The sequence below is a fragment of the Gobio gobio genome (assembly GCF_949357685.1).
Source record: "Gobio gobio genome assembly, chromosome: 8".
Classification (NCBI taxonomy): Eukaryota; Metazoa; Chordata; class Actinopteri; order Cypriniformes; family Gobionidae; genus Gobio; species Gobio gobio.
In genome coordinates, this window is record NC_137114.1 from 57,101,408 (window position 1) to 57,110,844 (window position 9,437).

The window sequence follows — 9,437 nt, forward strand, 5'->3', positions numbered from 1 at the left end:
CTCTAGTCAGGGGGTCCAGCTCTCTCTAGTCAGGGGGTCCAGCTCTCTCTACTCAGGGGGTCCAGCTCTCTCTAGTCCAGGGGGTCCAGCTCTCTCTAGTCAGGGGGTCTCAGCTCTCTCTAGTCAGGGGGTCCAGCTCTCTCTAGTCAGGGGGTCCAGCTCTCTCTAGTCCAGGGGGTCCAGCTCTCTCTAGTCAGGAGGTCCAGCTCTATCTAGTCAGGGGGTCCCAGCTCTCTCTAGTCCGGGGGTACCAGCTCTCTCTAGTCAGGGGGTCCCAGCTCTCTCTAGTCAGGGGGTCCCAGCTCTCTCTAGTCCGGGGGTCTCAGCTCTCTTTAGTCAGGGGGTCCAGCTCTCTCTAGTCTGGGGGTCCCAGCTCTCTCTAGTCAGGGGGTCCCAGCTCTCTCTAGTCAGGGGGTCCCAGCTCTCTCTAGTCAGGGGGTATCAGCTCTCTCTAGTCAGGGGGTCCAGCTCTCTCTAGTCAGGGGGTCCCAGCTCTCTCTAGTCAGGGGGTCTCAGCTCTCTCTAGTCAGAGGGTCCCAGCTCTCTCTAGTCAGGGGGTCCAGCTCTCTCTAGTCAGGGGGTCAGGGTGTCTCAGCTCTCTCTAGTCAGGGGGTCCCAGCTCTCTCTAGTCAGGGGGTCCAGCTCTCTCTAGTCAGGGGGTCAGGGTGTCTCAGCTCTCTCTAGTCAGGGGGTCAGGGTGTCTCAGCTCTCTCTAGTCAGGGGGTCTCAGCTCTCTCTAGTCAGGGGGTCTCAGCTCTCTCTAGTCAGGGTGTCTCAGCTCTCTCTAGTCAGGGGGTCAGGGTATCTCAGCTCTCTCTAGTCAGGGGGTCTCAGCTCTCTCTAGTCAGGGGGTCCAGCTCTCTCTAGTCAGGGGGTCAGGGTGTCTCAGCTCTCTCTAGTCAGTGGGTCTCAGCTCTCTCTTGTCAGGGGGTCTCAGCTCTCTCTAGTCAGGGTGTCCCAGCTCTCTCTAGTCAGGGGGTCTCAGCTCTCTCTAGTCAGAGGGTCCCAGCTCTCTCTAGTCAGGGGGTCAGGGTGTCTCAGCTCTCTCTAGTCAGGGGGTCTCAGCTCTCTCTAGTCAGGGGGTCTCAGCTCTCTCTAGTCAGGGGGTCCCAGCTCTCTCTAGTCAGGGGGTCAGGGTGTCTCAGCTCTCTCTAGTCAGGGGGTCTCAGCTCTCTCTAGTCAGGGGGTCTCAGCTCTCTCTAGTCAGGGGGTCCCAGCTCTCTCTAGTCAGGGGGTCTCAGCTCTCTCTAGTCAGGGGATCCAGCTCTCTCTAGTCAGGGGGTCCCAGCTCTCTCTAGTCAGGGGGTCCCAGCTCTCTCTAGTCCGGGGGTCTCAGCTCTCTTTAGTCAGGGGGTCCAGCTCTCTCTAGTCTGGGGGTCCCAGCTCTCTCTAGTCAGGGGGTCCCAGCTCTCTCTAGTCAGGGGGTCCCAGCTCTCTCTAGTCAGGGGGTATCAGCTCTCTCTAGTCAGGGGGTCCAGCTCTCTCTAGTCAGGGGGTCCCAGCTCTCTCTAGTCAGGGGGTCTCAGCTCTCTCTAGTCAGAGGGTCCCAGCTCTCTCTAGTCAGGGGGTCCAGCTCTCTCTAGTCAGGGGGTCAGGGTGTCTCAGCTCTCTCTAGTCAGGGGGTCCCAGCTCTCTCTAGTCAGGGGGTCCAGCTCTCTCTAGTCAGGGGGTCAGGGTGTCTCAGCTCTCTCTAGTCAGGGGGTCAGGGTGTCTCAGCTCTCTCTAGTCAGGGGGTCTCAGCTCTCTCTAGTCAGGGGGTCTCAGCTCTCTCTAGTCAGGGTGTCTCAGCTCTCTCTAGTCAGGGGGTCAGGGTATCTCAGCTCTCTCTAGTCAGGGGGTCTCAGCTCTCTCTAGTCAGGGGGTCCAGCTCTCTCTAGTCAGGGGGTCAGGGTGTCTCAGCTCTCTCTAGTCAGTGGGTCTCAGCTCTCTCTTGTCAGGGGGTCTCAGCTCTCTCTAGTCAGGGTGTCCCAGCTCTCTCTAGTCAGGGGGTCTCAGCTCTCTCTAGTCAGAGGGTCCCAGCTCTCTCTAGTCAGGGGGTCAGGGTGTCTCAGCTCTCTCTAGTCAGGGGGTCTCAGCTCTCTCTAGTCAGGGGGTCTCAGCTCTCTCTAGTCAGGGGGTCCCAGCTCTCTCTAGTCAGGGGGTCAGGGTGTCTCAGCTCTCTCTAGTCAGGGGGTCTCAGCTCTCTCTAGTCAGGGGGTCTCAGCTCTCTCTAGTCAGGGGGTCCCAGCTCTCTCTAGTCAGGGGGTCTCAGCTCTCTCTAGTCAGGGGATCCAGCTCTCTCTAGTCAGGGGGTCCAGCTCTCTCTAGTCCGGGGGTACCAGCTCTCTCTAGTCCGGGGGTAACAGCTCTCTCTAGTCAGGGGGTCTCAGCTCTCTCTAGTCAGGGGGTCTCAGCTCTCTCTAGTCAGGGGGTCTCAGCTCTCTCTAGTCAGGGGGTCCCAGCTCTCTCTAGTCAGGGGGTCTCAGCTCTCTCTAGTCAGGGGATCCAGCTCTCTCTAGTCAGGGGGTCCAGCTCTCTCTAGTCCGGGGGTACCAGCTCTCTCTAGTCCGGGGGTAACAGCTCTCTCTAGTCAGGGGGTCTCAGCTCTCTCTAGTCAGGGGGTCTCAGCTCTCTCTAGTCAGGGGGTCTCAGCTCTCTCTAGTCAGGGGGTCCAGCTCTCTCTAGTCTGGGGGTCCCAGCTCTCTCTAGTCAGGGGGTATCAGCTCTCTCTAGTCAGGGGGTCCAGCTCTCTCTAGTCAGGGGGTCCCAGCTCTCTCTAGTTAGGGGGTCTCAGCTCTCTCTAGTCAGGGGGTTCCAGCTCTCTCTAGTCAGGGGGTCAGGGTGTTTCAGCTCTCTCTAGTCAGGGGTCTCAGCTCTCTCTAGTCAGGGGGTCTCAGCTCTCTCTAGTCTGGTGGTCTCAGCTCTCTCTAGTGAGGGGTTCCCAGCTCTAGTCAGGGGGTGCCAGCTCTCTCTACTCAGGGGGTCCAGCTCTCTCTAGTCCAGGGGGTCTAAGCTCTCTCTAGTCAGGGGGTCTCAGCTCTCTCTAGTCAGGGGGTCCCAGCTCTCTAAAGTCAGGGGGTCTCAGCTCTCTCTAGTCAGGGGGTCCCAGCTCTCTCTAGTCAGGGGGTCCCAGATCTCTCTAGTCAGGGGTCCCAGCTCTCTCTAGTTAGGGGGTCCAGCTCTCTCTAGTCAGGGGGTATCAGCTCTCTCTAGTCAGGGGGTCCAGCTTTCTCTAGTCAGGGGGTCCCAGCTCTCTCTAGTCAGGGGGTCTCAGCTCTCTAGTCAGAGGGTCAAAGCTCTCTCTAGTCGGGGGGTCAGGGTGTCACAGCTCTGTCTAGTCAGGGGGTCTCAGCTCTCTCTAGTCAGGGGGTCTCAGCTCTCTCTAGTCAGGGGGTCCCAGCTCTCTCTAGTCAGGGGGTCTCAGCTCTCTCTAGTCAGAGGGTCCCAGCTCTCTCTAGTCAGGGGGTCAGGGTGTCTCAGCTCTCTCTAGTCAGGGGGTCTCAGCTCTCTCTAGTCAGGGGGTCTCAGCTCTCTCTAGTCAGGGGGTCCCAGCTCTCTCTAGTCAGGGGGTCTCAGCTCTCTCTAGTCAGGGGGTCAGGGTGTCTCAGCTCTCTCTAGTCAGGGGGTCTCAGCTCTCTCTAGTCAGGGGGTCTCAGCTCTCTCTAGTCAGAGGGTCCCAGCTCTCACTAGTCAGGGGGTCAGGGTGTCTCAGCTCTCTCTAGTCAGGGGGTCTCAGCTCTCTCTAGTCAGGGGGTCTCAGCTCTCTCTAGTCAGGGGGTCCCAGCTCTCTCTAGTCAGGGGGTCCAGCTCTCTCTAGTCAGGGGGTCCAGCTCTCTCTAGTCAGGGGGTCCCAGCTCTCTCTAGTCCGGGGGTACCAGCTCTCTCTAGTCAGGGGGTCCCAGCTCTCTCTAGTCAGGGGGTCCCAGCTCTCTCTAGTCCGGGGGTCTCAGCTCTCTTTAGTCAGGGGGTCCAGCTCTCTCTAGTCTGGGGGTCCCAGCTCTCTCTAGTCAGGGGGTCCCAGCTCTCTCTAGTCAGGGGGTCCCAGCTCTCTCTAGTCAGGGGGTATCAGCTCTCTCTAGTCAGGGGGTCCAGCTCTCTCTAGTTAGGGGGTCCCAGCTCTCTCTAGTCAGGGGGTCTCAGCTCTCTCTAGTCAGAGGGTCCCAGCTCTCTCTAGTCAGGGGGTCAGGGTGTCTCAGCTCTCTCTAGTCAGGGGGTCTCAGCTCTCTCTAGTCAGGGGGTCTCAGCTCTCTCTAGTCAGGGGGTCCCAGCTCTCTCTAGTCAGGGGGTCTCAGCTCTCTCTAGTCAGAGGGTCCCAGCTCTCTCTAGTCAGGGGGTCAGGGTGTCTCAGCTCTCTCTAGTCAGGGGGTCTCAGCTCTCTCTAGTCAGGGGGTCTCAGCTCTCTCTAGTCAGGGGGTCAGGGTGTCTCAGCTCTCTCTAGTCAGGGGGTCTCAGCTCTCTCTAGTCAGGGGGTCTCAGCTCTCTCTAGTCAGGGGGTCCCAGCTCTCTCTAGTCAGGGGGTCTCAGCTCTCTCTAGTCAGGGGGTCCCAGCTCTAGTCAGGGGGTGCCAGCTCTCTCTAGTCAGGGGGTCCAGCTCTCTCTAGTCCAGGGGGTCTCAGCTCTCTCTAGTCAGGGGGTCTCAGCTTCTATTTACTATTTCCCTAACCTGAATAATCAAGGATAATGAATCTATGTATCTCTTTCTCTGCTTTCATATATTGAGTTTAAAGATGATTGTAATTCTGTGTGATTTCATACTTCTATATATTTAGTTTAAAAGATGATTTTGTAGTTTTAAATCTAGTCTCTTCAGCTGCTTGGGTTGACCTCCTGCCAGGATGCATGGCTCTCTCTGGTGAAGGATAGCTGTGGCTGTATCGCTGTTTGGGTATTGGGTGTTCTCTTGATAAACGGTCATAATCCCCTGACATGAACTAGAGTGTGATGCCCTAGTGCTTGTATGTGTGTGCGTTTCACATGTTCTGTGCAGGTTTGTTGGAGCTATCTGATCGGGGCCTGACCCCCCTCCCGACATGCAGGCTTCTGAGGCCATCTGTTATTGTTGATGTAATCTATGTCCTGGTAAACAGTATAACTGGTAGGCAAAATTCTCTGTAAGTTAGAGTCTGGCCTGCGATTCCAGCTCTCTCTAGTCAGGGGGTCTCAGCTCTCTCTAGTCAGGGGGTCCAGCTCTCTCTAGTCAGGGGGTCCCAGCTCTCTCTAGTCAGGGGGTCTCAGCTCTCTCTAGTCAGGGGGTCCCAGCTCTCTCTAGTCAGGGGGTCTCAGCTCTCTCTAGTCAGGGGGTCCCAGCTCTCTCTAGTCAGGGGGTATCAGCTCTCTCTAGTCAGGGGGTCCAGCTCTCTCTAGTCAGGGGGTCCCAGCTCTCTCTAGTCAGGGGGTCTCTGCTCTCTCTAGTCAGAGGGTCCCAGCTCTCTCTAGTCAGGGGGTCAGGGTGTCTCAGCTCTCTCTAGTCAGGGGGTCTCAGCTCTCTCTAGTCAGGGGGTCTCAGCTCTCTCTAGTCAGGGGGTCTCAGCTCTCTCTAGTCAGGGGGGGGGGGGGGGTAACAGCTCTCTCTAGTCAGGGGGTATCAGCTCTCTCTAGTCAGGGGGTCCAGCTCTCTCTAGTCAGGGGGTCCCAGCTCTCTCTAGTCAGGGGGTCTCAGCTCTCTCTAGTCAGGGGGTCCCAGCTCTCTCTAGTCAGGGGGTCAGGGTGTTTCAGCTCTCTCTAGTCAGGGGGTCTCAGCTCTCTCTAGTCAGGGGGTCTCAGCTCTCTCTCTAGTCAGGGGGTGCCAGCTCTCTCTAGTCAGGGGGTCCAGCTCTCTCTAGTCCAGGGGGTCTCAGCTCTCTCTAGTCAGGGGGCCCCAGCTCTCTCTAGTCAGGGGGTCTCAGCTCTCTCTAGTCAGGGGGTCCCAGCTCTCTCTAGTCAGGGGGTATCAGCTCTCTCTAGTCAGGGGGTCCAGCTCTCTCTAGTCAGGGGGTCCCAGCTCTCTCTAGTCAGGGGGTCTCTGCTCTCTCTAGTCAGAGGGTCCCAGCTCTCTCTAGTCAGGGGGTCAGGGTGTCTCAGCTCTCTCTAGTCAGGGGGTCTCAGCTCTCTCTAGTCAGGGGGTCTCAGCTCTCTCTAGTCAGGGGGTCTCAGCTCTCTCTAGTCAGGGGGGGGGGGTAACAGCTCTCTCTAGTCAGGGGGTATCAGCTCTCTCTAGTCAGGGGGTCCAGCTCTCTCTAGTCAGGGGGTCCCAGCTCTCTCTAGTCAGGGGGTCTCAGCTCTCTCTAGTCAGGGGGTCCCAGCTCTCTCTAGTCAGGGGGTCAGGGTGTTTCAGCTCTCTCTAGTCAGGGGGTCTCAGCTCTCTCTAGTCTGGGGGTCTCAGCTCTCTCTCTAGTCAGGGGGTGCCAGCTCTCTCTAGTCAGGGGGTCCAGCTCTCTCTAGTCCAGGGGGTCTCAGCTCTCTCTAGTCAGGGGGTCTCAGCTCTCTCTAGTCAGGGGGTCCCAGCTCTCTCTAGTCAGGGGGTCCCAGCTCTCTCTAGTCAGGGGTCCCAGCTCTCTCTAGTCAGGGGGTCCAGCTCTCTCTAGTCAGGGGGTCTCAGCTCTCTCTAGTCAGGGGGTCTCAGCTCTCTCTAGTCAGGGGGTCTCATCTCTCTCTAGTCTGGGGGTATCAGCTCTCTCTAGTCAGGGGGTCTCAGCTCTCTCTAGTCTGGGGGTCTCAGCTCTCTCTAGTCAGGGGGTCTCAGCTCTCTCTAGTCAGGGGGTCTCAGCTCTCTCTAGTCAGGGGGTCTCAGCTCTCTCTAGTCAGGGGGTCTCATCTCTCTCTAGTCTGGGGGTATCAGCTCTCTCTAGTCAGGGGGTAACAGCTCTCTCTAGTCAGGGGGTCTCAGCTCTCTCTAGTCAGGGGGTCTCAGCTCTCTCTAGTCAGAGGGTCCCAGCTCTCCCTAGTCAGGGGGTCTCAGCTCTCTCTAGTCAGGGTGTCTCAGCTCTCTCTAGTCAGGGGGTCCCAGCTCTCTCTAGTCAGGGGGTCTCAGCTCTCTCTAGTCAGGGGGGCCCAGCTCTCTCTAGTCAGGGTGTCTCAGCTCTCTCTAGTCAGGGGGTCCCAGCTCTAGTCAGGGGGTGCCAGCTCTCTCTAGTCAGGGGGTCTCAGCTCTCTCTAGTCAGGGGGTCTCAGCTTCTATTTACTATTTCCCTAACCTGAATAATCAAGGATAATGAATCTATGTATCTCTTTCTCTGCTTTCATATATTGAGTTTAAAGATGATTGTAATTCTGTGTGATTTCATACTTCTATATATTTAGTTTAAAAGATGATTTTGTAGTTTTAAATCTAGTCTCTTCAGCTGCTTGGGTTGACCTCCTGCCAGGATGCATGGCTCTCTCTGGTGAAGGATAGCTGTGGCTGTATCGCTGTTTGGGTATTGGGTGTTCTCTTGATAAACGGTCATAATCCCCTGACATGAACTAGAGTGTGATGCCCTAGTGCTTGTATGTGTGTGCGTTTCACATGTTCTGTGCAGGTTTGTTGGAGCTATCTGATCGGGGCCTGACCCCCCTCCCGACATGCAGGCGTCTGAGGCCATCTGTTATTGTTGATGTAATCTATGTCCTTGTAACCAGTATAACTGGTAGGCAAAATTCTCTGTAAGTTAGAGTCTGGCCTGCGATTCCAGCTCTCTCTAGTCAGGGGGTCTCAGCTCTCTCTAGTCAAGGGCTTCTCAGCTCTCTCTAGTCAGGGGGTCCAGCTCTCTCTAGTCAGGGGGTAACAGCTCTCTCTAGTCAAGGGGTTCTCAGCTCTCTCTAGTCAGGGGGTCCCAGCTCTCTCTAGTCAGGGGGTCCCAGCTCTCTCTAGTCCAGGGGGTCCAGCTCTCTCTAGTCAGGGGGTCCAGCTCTCTCTAGTCAGGGGGTCTCAGCTCTCTCTAGTCAGGGGGTCCAGCTCTCTCTAGTCAGGGGGTCCAGCTCTCTCTAGTCCAGGGGGTCCAGCTCTCTCTAGTCAGGGGGTCCAGCTCTCTCTAGTCAGGGGGTCTCAGCTCTATCTAGTCAGGGGGTCCCAGCTCTCTCTAGTCCGGGGGTACCAGCTCTTTCTAGTCAGGGGGTCCCAGCTCTCTCTAGTCAGGGGGTCCAGCTCTCTCTAGTCAGGGGGTAACAGCTCTCTCTAGTCAAGGGGTTCTCAGCTCTCTCTAGTCAGGGGGTCCCAGCTCTCTCTAGTCAGGGGGTCTCAGCTCTCTCTAGTCAGGGGGTCCCAGCTCTCTCTAGTCAGGGGGTAACAGCTCTCTCTAGTCAGGGGGTCCCAGCTCTCTCTAGTCAGGGGGTAACAGCTCTCTCTAGTCAGGGGGTAACAGCTCTCTCTAGTCAGGGGGTTACAGCTCTCTCTAGTCAGGGGGTAACAGCTCTCTCTAGTCAGGGGGTCTCAGCTGTCTCTAGTCAGGGGGTTCCAGCTCTCTCTAGTCAGGGGGTATCAGCTCTCTCTAGTCAGGGGGTAACAGCTCTCTCTAGTCAGGGGGTCCAGCTCTCTCTAGTCAGGGGGTCTCAGCTCTCTCTAGTCAGGGGGTCTCAGCTCTCTCTAGTCAGGGGGTAACAGCTCTCTCTAGTCAGGGGGTCTCAGCTCTCTCTAGTCAGGGGGTAACATCTCTCTAACAGGGGGTCTCAGCTCTCTCTAGTCAGGGGGTTCCAGCTCTCTCTAGTCAGGGGGTCCCAGCTCTCTCTAGTCAGGGGGTCCAGCTCTCTCTAGTCAGGGGGTCTCAGCTCTCTCTAGTCAGGGGGTATCAGCTCTCTCTAGTCAGGGGGTAACAGCTCTCTCTAGTCAGGGGGTCCAGCTCTCTCTAGTCAGGGGGTCTCAGCTCTCTCTAGTCAGGGGGTCTCAGCTCTCTCTAGTCAGGGGGTCTCAGCTCTCTCTATTCAGGGGGTAACAGCTCTCTCTAGTCAGGGGGTCTCAGCTCTCTCTAGTCAGGGGTTCCAGCTCTCTCTAGTCAGGGGTCTCAGCTCTCTCTAGTCAGGGGGTTCCAGCTCTCTCTAGTCAGGGGGTCCAGCTCTCTCTAGTCAGGGGTCTCAGCTCTCTCTAGTCAGGGGGTCTCAGCTCTCTCTAGTCTGGGGGTCCCAGCTCTCTCTAGTCAGGGGGTAACAGCTCTCTCTAGTCAGGGGGTCCAGCTCTCTCTAGTCAGGGGGTCTCAGCTCTCTCTAGTCAGGGGGTCTCAGCTCTCTCTAGTCAGGGGGTCTCATCTCTCTCTAGTCTGGGGGTATCAGCTCTCTCTAGTCAGGGGGTCTCAGCTCTCTCTAGTCTGGGGGTCTCAGCTCTCTCTAGTCAGGGGGTCTCAGCTCTCTCTAGTCAGGGGGTCTCAGCTCTCTCTAGTCAGGGGGTCTCAGCTCTCTCTAGTCAGGGGGTCTCATCTCTCTCTAGTCTGGGGGTATCAGCTCTCTCTAGTCAGGGGGTAACAGCTCTCTCTAGTCAGGGGGTCTCAGCTCTCTCTAGTCAGGGGGTCTCA